The sequence below is a fragment of the Coturnix japonica genome, unplaced genomic scaffold, assembly GCF_054131305.1.
Source record: "Coturnix japonica strain WE unplaced genomic scaffold, WE-NBRP24 Scf117, whole genome shotgun sequence".
Classification (NCBI taxonomy): Eukaryota; Metazoa; Chordata; class Aves; order Galliformes; family Phasianidae; genus Coturnix; species Coturnix japonica.
In genome coordinates this window covers 94,922-112,726 of record NW_028189020.1, presented here as the reverse complement: position 1 = coordinate 112,726, position 17,805 = coordinate 94,922, and the positions used below count along the sequence as shown (strand labels likewise).

At 44.0% G+C, this 17,805-nt stretch overlaps 1 pseudogene across 1 annotated transcript; it reads left to right on the top strand.

The window, feature by feature from the left end:
* The first annotated feature begins 4,928 nt into the window (after positions 1-4,928).
* LOC146751183 (hydroxysteroid dehydrogenase-like protein 2) lies at positions 4,929-14,044 on the top strand (annotated as a pseudogene). Its single transcript, XR_014941811.1, has 12 exons — positions 4,929-4,973; positions 6,741-6,904; positions 7,320-7,418; positions 7,552-7,666; positions 8,189-8,292; positions 9,103-9,201; positions 10,875-11,069; positions 11,553-11,638; positions 12,125-12,140; positions 12,525-12,671; positions 13,229-13,357; positions 13,734-14,044. The product of XR_014941811.1 is annotated as a hydroxysteroid dehydrogenase-like protein 2 (transcript).
* Positions 14,045-17,805: the final 3,761 nt, after the last annotated feature.

Sequence of the window (17,805 nt, the reverse complement as noted above, 5' to 3'; positions counted from 1 at the left end):
TAAATAAATAAAAACAAAAATTGATAATAATAAAAAAGCAAGCTCTCAGCTTATGAAGAAATAGCTGACAACAACCTTCTGGACAAAGCGTTTTTATGGAGTACAGTTCATATTTATAGGGAAAAAAGATCCAGAACTTTGTGCTCTGTAGTCTCCCAGTACCATATCCCACACATGCTAACACACCCTTAGGACAAAGATTACAACTGGAAATAATGATGTGGCAGTTATCCTCCACCCTGATAAAACTTCATCCATTGATGAAAAAGGTGTGTTCCACAACCTAGTGCTCATGCCATGTGGTTCCTATCAGTGGGAGAAAGTAAGGGGGAAAGCTAGAAGGTACTGTTCACATTAAGGAAATACAAGAGAAGATTTTTTTTGTTTTCCTGCACAGAGGTTGCCTTGCTTAAGCTTTATTCTGCTATGGAGGAAATGCATACACTTTTCTTCCTCATTTTCCCTTGCTAACAGAGGGAAAAGTCTGACAAGAAGAGTTATTGTCACCTTCCTCATCCTTACTACTTGCTGACACTGGAGAAGAAAATCCTCTGGGGACTACATGGCTTTGTTTCTTGGCTGTCTACTGTGCAGTTGTCCCTTCTCTTCACTTTCTCATTTCCTTAAGGTAACATCAAGCTGATGTGTGCAGCCCACCAATAAAAGTCTGTGGAAGTAAGCCTTTCTCAGGAGGTGCTGTGCTACTGTCCTCACTCATTTGCAAAGTTCCCTCTCCATTCTTTAGCATAATCTCCAGGTGGGAATGGCAGGAGGCAGTTACAGAAGGAACTGCCAGACCCCAAAGCAGAGCTGGTGCAGGAGGGTACCACACAGTCATGACTTCAGGTTGGGAACTCAGAAGACCATCATACTTGAGCAAGGAAGAGTCCCTTTAAATAATGAGATGTGCAGAAACACCAATGAGTAGAGAAATAAAAAATCTAGCCTTTTCAGTTTATCATATTGGCTTATAAGTTGTGAGAAATCTATGCTAGTTCTTTGAGAGGGACAGATTTTGTTTCTCTACTTTTCAGCTTACATTTGCACCACTGAGTTACTGATGAAAAAGGAATGTTACCTATAACAAAGATAAGCTTTATCTACTGATTGCTTTAAATAAACCCTCATTCCTTTCAGCTTTCACAGCTTGTAGTCTGTTAATCCCGTCAATCATTGACTTTAAATGTAGGAAATATGTAGTAAATGCATGTAAAGCTCTCTCAGTGTGTGTCAGAGAATCCAGCCACGAGCCTAAGAACAAGTAGGGGCCCTAGCCTTAAAAGAAACTGGGGGTGGGGAGTCAAACCACATTTGGGCCACCACCACAATAAATAAAATCCAGGCAAAATATGGGTGAACCATGGGCTGACAGATCAGCCTCAAAGGGTTAAAGTAAAGGGGTCAGCCAGGTTGGATGGCCCTGTTCTAACCTGACCTGCTGGGTAGCAGCGCTCCCATGGCAGGGGTTGGGTGGGCCCTGAGGTCCCTTCCAACCCAACTATTCTGTGGTTCTATGATCCTTGAGAGCCCCTTCCAAATCGGGATATTCCGTGATTCAATCTCGTGTGCTGAGCGCTCCCTCTGCTGGCACACACACATAGCTGGATTTTTCCCTACTCAGGCTGGGAAAAAAACGTGCCAGCGGAGCTGATGAAATGAAAGAGGTCATCGAAACAGAGCCCGTGGGGACTTGAAGGCTGAACTTACCTTTTCTTCTTGGTACAGTTAGCGATCAGCGTCGTTCATTACCTTCAGCACCATGCAGATAGCGCCTGTATTTTACACAGGCCTTAGAGCTGGTTTTCTTATTAACTGGAACGGCCAGTGAAAGAATCTGAATTTTTTCTTCAGTTTCTGATAACAGGGCAACAAGTTTGTTTAGTCACTTCTTTTTTACAAAAGCTGTGACCTGAGGAACGGATTTATAAGCAGAGCATTTCTACACTCATGTAAAAATCCTGTGGAATGCAAATGTCCAGAAGAATTTTAGCACCCACTGTGGAGTTTGTCCTTCCAGTGCAGAGCAGACTGGCACATTGTTCAGCCTTGTCTGTTTAGAGCATAAAGTCCAAGAATGGCACCACATGAAAGTTTGTAATGCAAGGATCAAGTACACCTCATAGTCAGCACCATCAGCTCCCACAATATCCCACAGCACAGCACTGAGGACCTGAGTGAAAGGTGGTGGGATACCTGTCTATGTTCCCATGATGCTGCCTCTAGGACACATGCTCATCCCTGGATAAGCAGTATAGCAAAAACACATCATCAGAAAACAAAGATTCCATCTTTCTGTTTTTCCTTGTCTATTGCTACTGAATTTCTTGTTCCATTGGACTCGAATCCATAATGGCTTATATATGGATATGACAGTCCTGTCCTCTCTCCCCTCTAAACATGTGTACAACCACACAAGCAGCCAGACACAGCCCTGACACAGTTGCCATTCACAATCACTATCCCCCAGGGCAGCACAGTAAGCTTTCATCCCACAGGATGAACTACTGCTTTAATGGAGAGGGGAAAACACAGGGGGCAGCCAGAGACAGCTTTGTTCTGCTCTGGATGCATCTCCAGCAAAATCACGTTCAGTTAGGTGGCATACATCTCACAGTAACAGAGGGCAGTTTGCTATCTGCAGAAAAGGTGAAAACCAAAAGAAGTATTATTCACAAAACATAAAGAAATACTGTTATATGTCTTCTCTTTGAGTCATTATACACAGTCATTACAGAAAAAATGTTCTCCTTGCTGGGCACTGCAGCAGGATTTAGTTACGTCTTCTCTTAGAGATCCACATCTTATTCATGCTTACACCATGTCAAGTCAAAATGAGAACGGGCATTTTGTAGATGCGTGGTATGAGAGGCCAATATTCTGTTAGTAATGCTTTCCTCCCAAGGTTTGAAGGCAGCACCTTTTCCAGCCTCATTTCAAATACTGCATCACATTTAAATCCCAGCTTTCCTAACACAGATGCAATGTTAGGAAGCCATGTGAGGAAAGACAGGGATGGATTTAAGTCTCTAAATAAGAAGAAAGAGAATCATCATCAAGGAGGCTGACTGACTGAAAAAGAATGTGCTTTTCCAGGCCATTTCTGAAGGTACAGCTGAGGGCTAACCCATAACAGTTACTTTACTTGTTGAATAACATTTTTATGTATGTGTTTTATGTTTTGCTTTTTGTCACTTTGCCTCATGTTTAATTGCTCTGTTCCAAAGTTTTGCTGAAGGGAACTGAGGAATGATTTGAATGGCAGTAAATGTGGATATCACAGATCCAAAACATGGCCAGAACTCAACATTGTAAAAGCTGCGATTTGACCCTCGCTCAACAAATACTTTGTACATTTAAACAGGCAAAAAAAGAACCAGCTTTAAACTGAGATGAAACCACAGATCAGAGATGAACATTTCATTAAATACTGGACAAAGCAGTAGAAACTCTTGCTCTCTTCTTGTTTGCAGATCATGAGAGTTCAGAAAAGCCCATGGAATTATATCTGATTTATAATCTGATTTATAAGCAGCACTGCATTGAGACAAGATGGGGTGAAAGGACAGAGCACAGCTCTGGTGAAAAGGGCTGGGCATCACCTTGGGGTGATCATTGTGACTCCATGTTGGGAGTGGCTGAAGCCCCCATCACAAACACGTGCCATCACAATGACACCCCATCAGAACCCCCAGGGTGTTCAGAAGGATTTCACTTGCCGAGTGGCACAGCGAAAACCGCTTTGTCGCAGAAATGTCTGCAAGGACAAACTTCAATTGGACTGAGCAAAGACGCTCCCACCCTGCAAGAGGTGGTCAAGGATCGGCTCGTGATGCTGCTCACTCCCATGTCCGTCTTTAGCAATTGAAAATCTCCTGTACCTTGCTGTCTTTCAAGCGCAAGGTGATAACAACTGACTCTTCTCCTTTGCCTTTTGCAGCCTCTCGTCAACTGGAACCCAGACTTCGGAGGAGAGAGCTCTCGGCTCCTCGAGCAGCGCAGGCCGAGATCTGCCCGGAGAAGGAGAGCTGAGACAGGCCCCTGCTGCTGCTCCTGCTGCTGCTGCTGCTCCTGCTCCCGCAGGGGCTGCCTGCAGGCAGCGGGTCCGGCAGCCGGCACCCAGGCAGCTGCAGCCAGGGGACCCCGGCCTCCCAAGCGCCGAAGGAGAAACCGCAGCCGACGCCGAGCTCGAGCCTCTCACAGCCGGCCAATGCGTGCTGCAGCAGCTTGGGGAATGAACCAGCCTCTGGACCCGTCCCTGCTGCCACCAAACAGCGGCTGGAGCCCTGGAGACATTTGTACTTCCTTGTCGTTCACCGCTTCATCTTACATGGGAGACAGCTTGCCACGCAACCCAGCGCTGCAGGAACGTCCCTGGCGCCCAAGAGAGCAAGAGCAGCATGCTCCTGAGGCCGGCCTACTTTTCCACTCCTTATCGCTCACGGTGAACATACAGCATGAAGTCACGGTGATGCCAGAGGAGTGGGAGCCTTGGGAGGACCCGCAGCGCCCACCTTTCACCAGCTCTGTCTGGGTAGAGGAAGGCTGCTGGCTGCGCACCGATGAAGATGACGAGTGAGCACCCTGCAGTGGGGTCATGTCGGCGCCCGCATAGTGGCCCGAGGTGGTAGTGGATAGACCGATAGTTATAAGGACAGGTTGTTTCAATAATAAATCGTTTCAGTTGTCACTTCAGTTTGGTCATTCACTCCTTTCCTTGAGGGCGAGATCTCAGATGCGATTTTAATTTTGCCAGTGAAAACGTGCAAGGCTTTGGCTTGGTTGAACGAGATGTACTCCCGCAGGGAACTCATCCTGATACTTCCATCACCCGCCCCTCATCCCGCCCCGCTCGGCCCTGGCTCCGCCCGGCTCCCCGGGCCGCGGCTGCATGGAGGGCGGTGTGAGCGGGGAGCGCGTCCCGTGCCGAGCCGACAGCCACCCCATGGCCTTGCTGCCATGCTGCCCAACACTGGGTAAGGCGACCTGGGCTTTCCTCCTTCCTTCGACGGGGCCGCGAGCTCTGAGCCACAGGAGCTGCCGGGGCAGAGCTGGGGCCGGGGCCGGGGCCGGGCGGAGGGACAGACGCGTGCTCCGCAGCCCCTTGAGGGCGATGGGACGCGGGGTGGAGGCCGCGGCTGGGCACGGTGCCCCCGGAGCGGCTGGGTCGGACCCGGAGTCCCGCTCGGTGCTGTTTGCTCACGGGCCGAGCTGTGTGCACGTCCGGAGGGCAAAGTGCGGCTGTGGGTTTGCTGTGGAATCTGAATTGAGTGACTGCTGTGGCGTTATTTCTGCGCTGCTAATGAACGGGGACATACGTTGACCTTATTCGTTCCCGTGTGTTGCAAGCAGTAGTCATGAGATCCTGTACGAGTGCAGAAAGCGCCCACGGTGCAGCCTGTGGGCTGCCCTGGTTGCGGCAGTGCCTGCTGCAAAAGGAGCCCACCTGCATGATTCTAACTCCCTGAACCTGTCCAGTTAACATTTCTCTTACCCCTTAGGCTGTTCAACCATCCAGACTATTATGTATTTACTTGGATACAAAAGTATTTTGAGAGATGGTAATGAAAGCCTTGCTAATGTGAATGGCGTCAGCTGTTATCACTTTGGCCTCAAATCCTTTCATTCTATCACAGAAGTCAATCAGGTTCACCAGGCTAGATTTTACCTACTGAGATTGATGATGCATTGGAACATGCTGCCCAGGGAAGTGCTGAAGTCACCATCCCTGGTGATGTTCAGGAAGGGTTTAGATGTGGCACTGAAGGACATGGTTTAGTGGCCATAGTGGGGATGGGTTGAAGGTTGGACTATATTGTCTTTTCCAACCTTCCAAGTTCTAAGATTACCTCTCATCTATGGCTAGTTTCTCATGTCCTGGTAAACCATGTTCCTAAGCAAGGCACTACCAGTGTCTGCTCTCACTGAATCACCCATGCCACTCAGCAACGCCTTTTCCTTGTTCATGCTCTTCCTACCCACATTATAGCAGATAAACAAGTTGCCACTGGCTTCCCTTGCAAGTCTCAGCTGCAGGTGAACTTTGGTTCTCCTCACACTGTGCTGATATGCTCATGCAATATTCCCAGTTCCTTTTTATCTCACTGGTGCTTCCACTCTGTGTGACACCTTTGTACACAGGGGCTCAGTCACAAGTCGTTTGCACAGCTGTGTCAGCTTGCTGGTTGGTTGGACAGACTTGTGGGGATTTATTGGGTTAAATGCAGTTACTTGCAAACTGAGTTTTACTGTGAAAGCCTTAAGGAAAATCATGGTCATTTTTGAAAATCTGATTTTTGGCTCTTGTCTTTGGCACCCTGCATTGGGATTGTGATCCTGGACTTTGCCTTTACAGCGTGTTGAGCTACTGGTCCTCTGTGTTCAGAGGGCCAAAAGAATTAAATTACAGAGAGCTGCACTGAGTATCAAAACGTTAGAATTGGTTGGTTTTGTTGTTTTTAGAGGTCACTCCTTTTCTGCTTTTGGAGAATGCAGCAGTTCTGTTGTGGGCAGCCTTGGATTATTGTACAAAAAGTCTTCAGTGGTGGTGAAAGGCTTTTCTGTAGCTTTATCCATTTATTCTGTATTTTGGGTCTGTTTTCCTTGTAAAATGTTGAAGGCAGTTGCCTCTTGCTAAGACTGCAGTGATTGTTTTTGTCCCCAAAGACGGCAAGAAGTCACTGAGTTCCAGATTTTGCTTGGTTCCCCCTCTTGTTTCCCCTCTACCTCCTTCACATCTTCAGGAAACTAGCAGGCTGCACGCTCTTCATCACTGGTGCGAGCCGGGGAATTGGCAAAGCCATTGCTCTGAAGGCTGCCAGGGATGGTGCAAACATTGTGATCACTGCCAAGACAGCAGAGCCCCATCCTAAACTATCTGGGACTATCTACACAGCTGCAGAAGAGAGTAAGTTGTAATCAGGGTGGGCTTCAGACTGTGGGCTGTGTGTGTGTGTCATTGCTTAGTTCTTGCGTATGAGTGGGAAACTGCTCTGACTCTCCTAGCTCCCATTCAGCTTTAAAAGAATGAGCCCAAGTGCTTCTCCTGCCTCCCAGGAATTCTGTGAGGTATTGAAGTTTGATGTTAATGAATACACATGTGCATAAAGGTAAAAATGTTATGTTAATTAAAATGTGTGGTGAGCCATGTACATTCTCAGTGTTAGGATTTTGTTGTGGCATCCCTATTCATTATGCAGTATGTAAAAGTCAGAGTTTGAAAGGTGTAATTTTTAATGCATTCACTGAATGAGAAAATCTCAGTAGTCAGTTTGTGCAGTCTGAGGGACAAATTCTAAGTGTGCTTTTTTCTAATCACGCAGTTGAAGCAGCTGGAGGAAAGGCATTGCCATGCATCGTTAATGTGAGGCAAGAAGAGCAAATTATCAGCGCCGTGGAGAAAGCTGTGAAGACATTTGGAGGTATGCTGAGGGGCAGGGGAGTCTACCAAGCAGATTATTCAATGAAGAAGAAGAGGAAAGAACAGCCTAACCTGCTTTACTCCTGTTTTTTCTTATTTCACTGCTAATGTGAGGTGACTTACTTTAAAACCAGGGATTGATATTTTGGTGAACAATGCAAGCGCCATCTCTTTGACCGGCACTTTGGAAACAGAAACCAAGAAGGTCAATCTTATGATGGATGTCAACGTACGAGGAACCTACCTCACGTAAGTGCTGAGGCAAAGCCATTTTGACAAAATGTTTAATGCTGTCTCAGTTTGTCTGAGATCTTGGTGCAGAGAGTAATAATAACTAAACGCATATATACTGTATTATTTTTCAAATGTGGTTTTAAAAATGAGATAAATATGTGAGCAGAAGGTAAGAAATATGGGACTAGATGATTCTCTACACTGGTAATCTGGCTTGTTAGCACATCATGGTTTACTCCCTTTCCAGAACTATTACAAGGAGACTATTGCTTCCGAACATCTGGAATATCTGCTTTAGTAGAAGTTGCTGCACAGCTTGGAGGATGCAGCCCAGCTGTTAGACATGAATGCTATTCCTGAGATAAGTGAGATAGGACAGGTTTTTTTCTGTTCTTTTCATCAGTTAAATACTTGATTACAAGGGAAGGGTTTCAGCTCACCATTGGACCTTTGTGAAAGTGAAACTACTGCTCTGCTGTAGTAGTAAATGTTCTGTAAAATAAGAGATGACTGTCTTGCTTGATTCCTCTCTTCCAGGTCTAAAGCGTGCCTTCCCCACTTACGGAAAAGTAAGAACCCCCATATCCTGAACCTCAGCCCACCTCTGAATATGAAACCCACGTGGTTCAAAAATCACTGTGGTAAGTAGCATCCATTGCCTTTGCTGTTATGTGTTGAGAAATGTGTGAGTAACTAATGACGTGTGCAGGAGCGCCAGCCAAGAATTCCAGATATTGTGTTTTTAGTGCTCACAAGAGACTGACAGGAATGGTTCCTCAGAGCGTTTTGCACTGAAAGAAAAGGTGAAAGAAAATTGTTTTCTGATAAAACACAGTACAAATCTCATGCCCCTAGCGTGGCCTTTATATTTCCAAGAAGGTTCTGCACGTAAGAGTTAAGAGTTTTTCATAGGATTTCTTAATACTACACCATGTTTTCTATTCCCAATAGAGATAGGAAGGCAAAATCTTTTTTTCTCTATGCTTCCACATTTGATTTGATAGCGATAAAGCTCATTGCTGTCTTTTTAAATAGAAATTATCTTTGAGGAGTGAAGGAGGCCCCATTTGCGTCTTTGGGCTAGAACATATGTTGCTCATCTTAAACCTGTGGATTATCTTTTAAACTTCAACACTCGGAACATGGTTAAACTCCTCTTGCAAGTCCATGTTCCTTCTCTGCAACATCCCCTTCTCAGAGTATACAAAAAGGATTTACAGCGTGCTTTTTTCCTTTTTTTTTTCCCTCCCCAATTCAATACTCATGTAAAAGGGTCAGTTTGTATCTGAAGGGGGTGGTAGGAGCTGGGAGAGTTTCTGTACTCTAGGAAGATAATGCTTTGACCCCAGAAAGTTGATTTTTCCGTGACTTACATCCTTCAAAAGTAAAATTCTATGTGTAGACTAAATATGTATCCTACTAAATATGGGATTTTTGTGTGCTTTTTGTAGCCTACACAATTTCTAAATATGGCATGTCCATGTGTGTCTTGGGAATGGCAGAAGAATTTAAAGGAGAAGTTGCTGTCAATGCTTTATGGCCTAAAACAGGTGATTATTTTGAATTTTTGTGTTTTGTCCTATACAGGTGGTCTTATTTAGGACTGATTCAGGACACCGAGCACTTCTGTGTATTTTTTTGTGATCAAAGATGTTGTGTGGGTATTGGCTTTCTTTCCTAGTTCTCACTGTTGCCTTCCTATTTTCACTTAAACTTGCCTTCAGCCTGAGCACATTCTGCTTTTTCTCCTGTCTTGTCACTGCTCCTTTCAACATGACTCAAACTTTGGTTTGCACACCATCCCTGAGTAGTATTGGACATTTATGTCAATATTTAGAATCCCCAGCTAGTTAGATTGCCAGGAAATAGATGAAGCTGACAAGATATGTACCTCTGTAGATGTAAAAAAAAAAAAAGTTTTGGCTGAGTGGGAAATCAATTGCTTTTTCACACAACCATCCAACACTTCTTGCAAGTCACAGCACACTGAAGGGCCGCATAGCAGAAAAATAACTTGGTGTGCCCATCTTATACTAGCTCCAGTTTATTGTCCATGGGTCAGTGAGGACCAGGGCTGCTGTTGAAGGTTTGGTAGCTGCTGAACAAAGAGACCAGTGTCTTGAAAGCATTAGAAGCAGTAAGTGAGCTTTCAAAATTTGTATGTATCAGTGTTTCCTTGATGAAAACTGTTCATGTTCTGAAGTATAAAAGTTTGTAATGTTCAGTCTAGGAAGAAAAATGTTGTTTTGAAAGGTTTATCTGCCAAAACAAAAGTTAACTACTTTAGAGAGTGAGAGAGGTGACTTCTGTAGTATCTACATTACAATTACAAAGTTTTTAATTTAAAGAACATCATATATATGTGATCAGCTTCAATGCTGGAGATTGACACTGTGCTAGTATGGTTCTATGGTTCATCCAGCTCCTTGAAACAAGAAAATATGCTGATAGTGAGATGTTACGAGCTCTCAATTTAACTAAAAGTGAAAGAGGTAGCCTGCCAAAAGGATGTAAGAGTGTGAATGAGTAGTAGAGGTACTGCAGGGTCAAAGTGGAAGATGCCGTATGTATGAATTAATGGAAAACCAGCAGCACTTTGTATGAAATAGATGGAAGGATGTGCAGATTGCAGGACAGTAGATGGTTTTTCATATCAGTCTTTGCCCATAGTTTTGCTATATTTAGAACAATAATAATTGGCTGTAATGTGAAAGTAGAGGAGCATAAGCCAGGAAAAGTTTGAGTTTGTGCTATTGGGTTTCTCATCTTTAACTTAGAGTCACTTTGTTATCTCACAAGTTATTGTGGGGCTAAAATTGAGATTTTCAGTATGGTAATGGCTGCAGAAAATGTTAATTGCTGATGCACGTTCACTTTGAGAAAGATAGTTGTCCTGTTAGTTTTTCATGTCCTGAATAAAGCCAGAGGAAGTCTTTGTGTGGAAAGTATTGATAGAAGCATTGAATAATATGAATATTACAAGGAGTTCTTCCCTTTATTCCTCTTTTGGTTCCTTTAATACTTTTCAAGTAAGGGAATCTTTACACTTTGAGGATTGTTTGCTGGTTGACCATTCTTCGCTGGTTGATGGTATTTCACAGTTTAGTCTTCTCATGATTACTTTCATGTGAGAGGAGAATAAAGTTTATGCATTTGCCAAAGAGATGAGTATGTGATGTCATTAGTGTTAAACTTGTAATTTCCTGTCCTCTGAATTTTCCAGCCATACATACAGCTGCTATGGATATGCTGGGAGGATCCGGAATAGAGAAGCAGTGCAGAAAAACTGACATAATTGCAGATGCTGCATATTGCATTTTAACAAAGCCGAAAACTTTCACTGGAAACTTCATTATTGATGAAGTTCTACTGAGAGAAGAAGGCGTTAAGGATTTTGATGTCTATGCAATTGCACCAGGTAAAAGAGATCTTTAAAATGAGAAGTTTGCGAAGGAAGGAAGGCCATATGGGGAATATGGATATATTCCTTTGACTCAGTCAAAAGATGCTTTGCCTCACGTTTGAGAATGTGGATTCTGGGAAAGCACATAATAGTCCACTGAGGCTCTAATAATCAATGCCTATATAAATATATATATATATATATATATATTTTAAACCCATTAGCAAAAAGAAAATAGACCTGCACCACAAGTGCATGTTTTACTATTTACCAAATAGTGAGATAGTGTTTCTTCATCTTCAGATGTTTCTGACTGAATTTGTAAGAGGCTTCTGGGTCTGATTTTAAATGTACCAGAACCTAAACATGTCACCTCGTCTTCTTTCAACCTGTAGTTCATTTACTGGTAAATTGAGGTGCTGTTGCCTTCAGAATGGATTCCTGTTTGTGCTGTTCACCCTTACTTGGGCTTACTGTTATTGTTCAACTCCCCTTTAGGTCACCCCCTGATGCCTGACTTCTTCTTGGATGCTGAAACTGACATGACAGCCACATAATCAGAAGGCCGTGGAAGGGCAACCTCTGCATGTACATGTCGATTATTTGTGATGATAATGAATGCCTCCTCTATTTCAAGTTACTTTTGGACTACATTCAATCTATGTGGCAAAATCTCTTGTATTTGGGCTGTTTGATTTATGGAAGTGACTTTAGTGTCTGCAACTTTCCCAGTTCATAATCAGCACCTTGTTTTGAACAACCTTTTTGCTTTTTACCACCAGAGTTAAGTGGTATGAAGATTATGAGTAAATATTGCTGTAAAAAAATCACAAGCAATCAGCATATTTTGCAGGAGTGTTACATCTTTCTTGCAGTGTGAGAACTTGAGAAGCTTCTATTCCTACATGAAGTACTCACAGTCGTACATGATGTGAATGTCTACAAGATGAAATAGAGAAGTTGTTTTTTTACAAAAGCATCAGGTTCACTTTTTCAGAATAGTGATGTTTCTATTGGAGGGCAAATAGGAATTCTGGATATGTTTTATAGGAGTGCCAAAACAAATATAGGAAAGAAAGAGGCTAAGTTTGAAAAGAGCCCAGTTCCCTTGAAAATACTATTTGTGAGTGCGCACTTAGACTTTTCTGCCAGGAACTGATACTGCCAACTGCCCAGATCTCCAACACAGTAGCAATTCACTGAGTAGAATAATTATTTCCTGATACACTGACCTTCTGCATGGCTTTTAGGGGCTGCTAAGCATTACATGCCTTATAAATTGCAAATGCTCTTTCTTAATGTTAAATGAGCACATTCACTGCAGTGTAGAAAGTTGCTGATTAAAGTAGTGAATTGATTCACACCTGAGAAGCTTTTGCAGAAGAACTGCTGAAAACATATATATTCTTAGAAAGATAAGTGAGATAGAGCGTTCCAGCATTTTACAGAGAATCCATCTGTTTCTTTTAGGTGCTTCACAGGCATCAGGTGGAGCCAAGCTTAATAAAGAATCAGCTTCAGCGGGGCCTGTTGCAGAAACATTCAGAGTTATTCAGGGAGAACTCAATAAAGAAATAGTGAAATCCACGCAGGGCGTCTTTCAGTTTGAATTGTCAGGTAAGACCATCACTTGTAAAATTCTCAAATGCTCACTTTTCTAGCAAGAGTCAGTCTGTATTTTCACATGTAAATACTTGTCTTTTATAACTGGTCTAGGAACAGGGACATCTTTGGGTGTGCTCTATAAGATGCTGCCTTTCAGAGCCAACTTCAGCACATGTGGGATTTACCCTGCTGCTGTTGTCACAGGGAGATGCTTTCTGCATCAGCAGCATGTGCTGCTCTTTTGGGGACTGTGGTGTGTTTTCCTGGTGTTTCATTTCTGCTGTGTCACCCTGCTGGCCGTGCTGCACAGGGTCAGCATGGTAGTTCTGTTCCAAACCCCTGCTGCCTCCAGCTCCACCAGCAGCCACTGCCTTGTCCCCTGACACTGTGGCACTGTGGGGCATCTGCTGGGGCTGACCTTGTCTGCACAGAGAGCGCGGGGCAGCTTCTGGCACAGCACCTCCAGCATGTCTAGCACGAAGATGGGAGAGAAAAGCAGGCGGGGGTAGCAAAGGGCAGGGCACATCAGTCCTTGTGGTGCTGCCACAGGTTCTCCCTGTTCCACTCAGGTGATGAAGGAGGCACTTGGTACCTTGACCTGAAAACCAGCAGTGGGAGTGCTGGGTTTGGGAAGCCTCCTGCAGCAGCTGATGTTGTGATGAGCATGTCGAGTGGCGACTTTGTGAAGATGTTCACTGGTGAGTAACAAACGGGTTTGGCAGAACTGAGGCAGCTACTGGTGGCAGGAAACATCTTGCTGATGGATGAGCTGACAGGCTCACCTCTCTTTGTGGTCTTGGAATTGGATGAGCTGTAGCTGGAAGTGCATGGCCTTTAAATTCCCTTCCAACGTAAGTCACTCTGTGAGTCCATGATTTTATAATAAAAATATCTACTGCTTTGTTCAGTAGCTATTGAACTTTTCAGAGCGTAGCTTCAGAAAGCATCCAGTCAATCTGTTGAACCTCTTTTCTGATGCTTTTACAGTAGAACTTGGTAGCAAAGTAACTACTATATGATATCGCAATCTCCAGTTCCTTTCCTTTTCCTGACGATTCTGTGTCTTCTTTTTAGGTAAACTAAAGCCAACCATGGCCTTCATGTCAGGAAAATTAAGGATTAAAGGTAACATGGCACTAGCATTGAAGCTAGAGAAGATGCTGACACAGTTTAATGCTAAACTGTGAGGGAGAAGCTGTACCAGCAGAACATCCAGCCTTTCTTTTATAATAGCAATGCTACATTTTAAAACGATAATCTACTTTTTTCTCTTTTTTTGTGTGTATAACAACTGTGGATAAAATGCTGATCTGTTAGAGAAGATCTAATTTAGTTTTATTAAGACTGAAAGGTGTTTGTGATTAAACAATTCCTTCTTGAGAATACTTCTATTATGTAACTGGTGTTTTCCTTTCTTACACTCCTTTGGAGCAATGCAACACACCTGAAGTGGGTTTTCTTTTACATATTTGCTTGCATGCGTGCATGTCCCATAAGAAGTCTGGGAGGATCAAATATCACCTTGCAGATCTTCACACAAACACACCCCCAGCCCAGACTGCCACAAACAAGGTAATCCCTCCCACAGCACCTGCGTGCAGCACCAGAAGGTTTAAACTACAACATGTTTACAGGCACATCACCTTCCCTCTTTAGCATGGAAAGAATGGAAACTCATGAGAAAAAGCACAAATGCTCTCTAAGTGGACAAGAGCACTAATCCTCCTCCTGGTTCAAGAGCACGTGCAAAGCCAGAGGTAGCAACCTCACAGTGTTGCCAACAGAACTGCTCAAAATGTAGGGCATTTTACTCCTAAGTATGTAGAGAATATTTCAAGACTTAGAATTTATTTTCTAACTCGTGCAATGGTCAAATAGTTTATAGTCTTCAAAGCCTGTGCTCAAACAAAATTATTTGTGCTGTAAAGGTTCCATCCCTGTTGAATTCTGGTAATAATACAGAGAATGTTGAATTCACTTATGCACTCTGCAGTCCCAGCGCCATGAAAAACATGAACAAACTTTCCTTTTGAGGTGACAGCTTGCCTGTGGCTGTGTGGTTGTTCCCACACTTGGCTACATTATGCAATACTGTATGTGTAATGCTGGTTGCAGCAGTGCAATCAGGAAGTATGCCTTAGGATTGCCAGGGCTGTTACATCTGGAAGGAGATGTAAGCAGATGTGGCTTGTTCTCATCTAGATAACATGAAGAGTATTGAGGGGATAGTGCAAGAAAAAGAATCTTTCAAAAGCAGTCAAACAAGTGCTTTGCTGCATGACCTGAAAGGGTGATGGTACCAGATTGTCTTGGTGTGAGCACATGGTAAGATTTTTGTGTTAATAACTAAAGACCGTTAGATACGCTGCTGTTCTCTGAGCTGAATAAACATCAGCTGGCGGTACCTCATGTATGAGCAGAGGATGGGTGAGAAGGTGGTGTGTTTGGAAACTGGGGGTGGCTGGGATCTAGAAGATGCAGAGTGAGCTGACAAAAGGTAAAGGTTGAAAACAAAATGGGAAAAGAGTTTTGCCAGTTCCTCAGCCGGTGACCCTCCTGAGAACTGAGAGTGGGGAAAAATTAATCAGATGAAATTCCAGCTCCCTCCCTTGAAGACTGACAAAGATTTTAGAGGCACATGTTCATGTTGGACTACACCTCTTTTCCCCTATGAATAAAAAACCTTGCTGCCTCAAAAAACAGGGCACCTTACCCTTCTTTGATCCAGTCTTGCTCAGATCTGGAGGAGCTGGAGAGAGCTGCAGCATAAGTATTCACATATAGTAGTACTGTTAAGCACAACCTGTAGGTGACAGCAGGGCAGCAGCACCTGCAGTGCTGTGGGCTGCTCATGGGTGTGTTGCTCAATTCTATGCAGCTGGGAGCTGCTTGCAAAATGCTGAATGTGCTGTGACCAGCACAGTGCAGAGCTTTTACTCTATCTCACTTTCTGCCTTCCCTCGGAATAAGGCACCTACTCTATCACAATTGCATTTGTGTAAAAATGAATATTTGAAACCCTGTTCTTTTGGTTACTCAGCTGATCTCCATTCCCTTGTTAGTAGTCCTGTGTTTTTTTATGGCTTGCACCATCATTAGTCATCTGCCTGTGCTATAAGATTCTCCTTTATCTCTCGTTTGCCTACGCCATATTCAAGCATTTCCAGGAAAAGCTCAGGGTATTGAAATATCCTTGAGTGGTCTAAGTACTCTTTCAGAATATAGGGGGAAGGAATGTGCTTTAAGCACCCGCATCTAAGTAGCTTCTGCTACACTCATAAATTAGATCTAATCCAACACCTGTGAATAACAGCTCCCCTCTGCTTTATAGTTTAGCTGTTCTTTTGGAAACCTTAATTGTGAGTATTGTGTGAGAAACAATTGATGCAATTAGATTTGCTGGAAAGAATAACGACTGTCACTTCCTTTGGAACAAGAGGAAGTACACCATTTTGTGCTTTTTCTGTCTAATACAACAGCACATGTGAGATAACTAGTGACTAGATCTAAGGGAAGACATGTAATATGTTCTCTCCACAAGTAATTCAGCTTCAGCAGATCCACTGCAGTTACATTTTCTAAGGTACCTCAAACGAGATCAAGGCTTGGCTTTTCAAAAGATGCGTTTGCATGTGGGAGGGAACCTCTGAATGTTGTGCAATGAGCTGCAGCCTCTCTTCAGCCCCTAAATTAATGAAGATCCGTGTAAGTATGTTCAGCACACAATCAAAGTGCTGCCAAAACAGTCCCATTTAATGCAATTATCAGCTACTTTGCACTGTCCGTGCTTTCCCTTTGTTGGCACCTACAACACAATGCTGTCACAAGGGGAGCATGCAGGCACACAGCCCTTGGCAGCCCTTCTACATGATGCTGGGCAGAGGTGAAAATACAAAGAGGCTCAGTGAGGCAGGCACAGAGTGCCAGTGTCAGGTGCTCAGGTGGGGCTATGGGCATTCTGGGGACCTTCCCTGCCCAGAAAGTGTCTTTTTTGGCTCAGTGAGAGTGTTTTGAAGGCCCTCCAGGAAAGCATGATTTGGGAGTGGAAGATTGGTATGTCATGCTGGTCACACATCCATCCTAGTGCAGAACAGAGAGCATTCATTCACACTCCTACTACTGCTCCTTTAAGCTCTCCTACAGTCTGCAGTTCTGATTTACCAGCAGTCAGCAAAGAAATCATAGCTTTTTCCTACTCATTTGTCTCTAGCAGTCAAATAAAACCATTTGTGTCAAACCTTTCTCTCTGTAGCACCTGCTTTGGCCTGGAGGCGTCTCCCTCAGACTCACAGATAAGCATGCTGACCCTGAAGGATTCCAAACCATGGCTCTCACCACAGCTCCCCTCTCCCCAAGTTGAAACATACCTTTTTACAGTTATAAACTGCATGTAAAGATCATCATACTCAAATAGAATGCACATGTTTTGACTTAGCCAAATGGAACTGTGTGGTAATAGTTACTTGCAAAGAGTTTGCTCTGCTCTCCAAGCCATTTTGAAAGCTGTGTGCCTTGAAGGCCAACTGCTCTGATTTTAATGCCTCTTTTATCCATATTTCTGTGCCTAATTCAGTCATACTGCAAAAGCGAAGGTAGTTATATGGATTTACAGCATCTTTGGGTCTCAGCAGCAGCCTGGAGACACGAAGCACATGTGCTTGGAGACTCATACTGCCCAAGTGCTCTTTTCTTCACCAAAGGTCCTCTTCCTCAGTTAGAAGGTTCCATGGTGGAGCTGCAGGATCCTTCTTCGGGGAGATTTTATCACCAAAGTGAGGAGATGATTATACAGAATTTGTCCACATGGGTGTGTGTGCATGATGACACTAAGCTGAGTGGTGCAGTTGAAGGAATGCCATTCAGAGGGACCTTGACAGGCTTGAAAGGTGGGCCTGAGTGAGCCTAATGAGGTTCAACACGGCAAAGTGCAAGGTTTTGCACTTAGGTTGGAAGAACCCCAGGCACCTGTACAGGCTGGGAGGAGTGGTCCTTGAGAGCAGCTCAGCAGAGAAGGACCTGGGGGTCCTGATGGATGAGAAACTCAACATGAGCCAGCAGTGCGCTCTGGCAGCCCGGAAAGCAAATGGGATCCTGGGCTCCATCAGGAGAGGGGTGGTCAGCAGGGATAGGGAGGTGATCGTCCCTC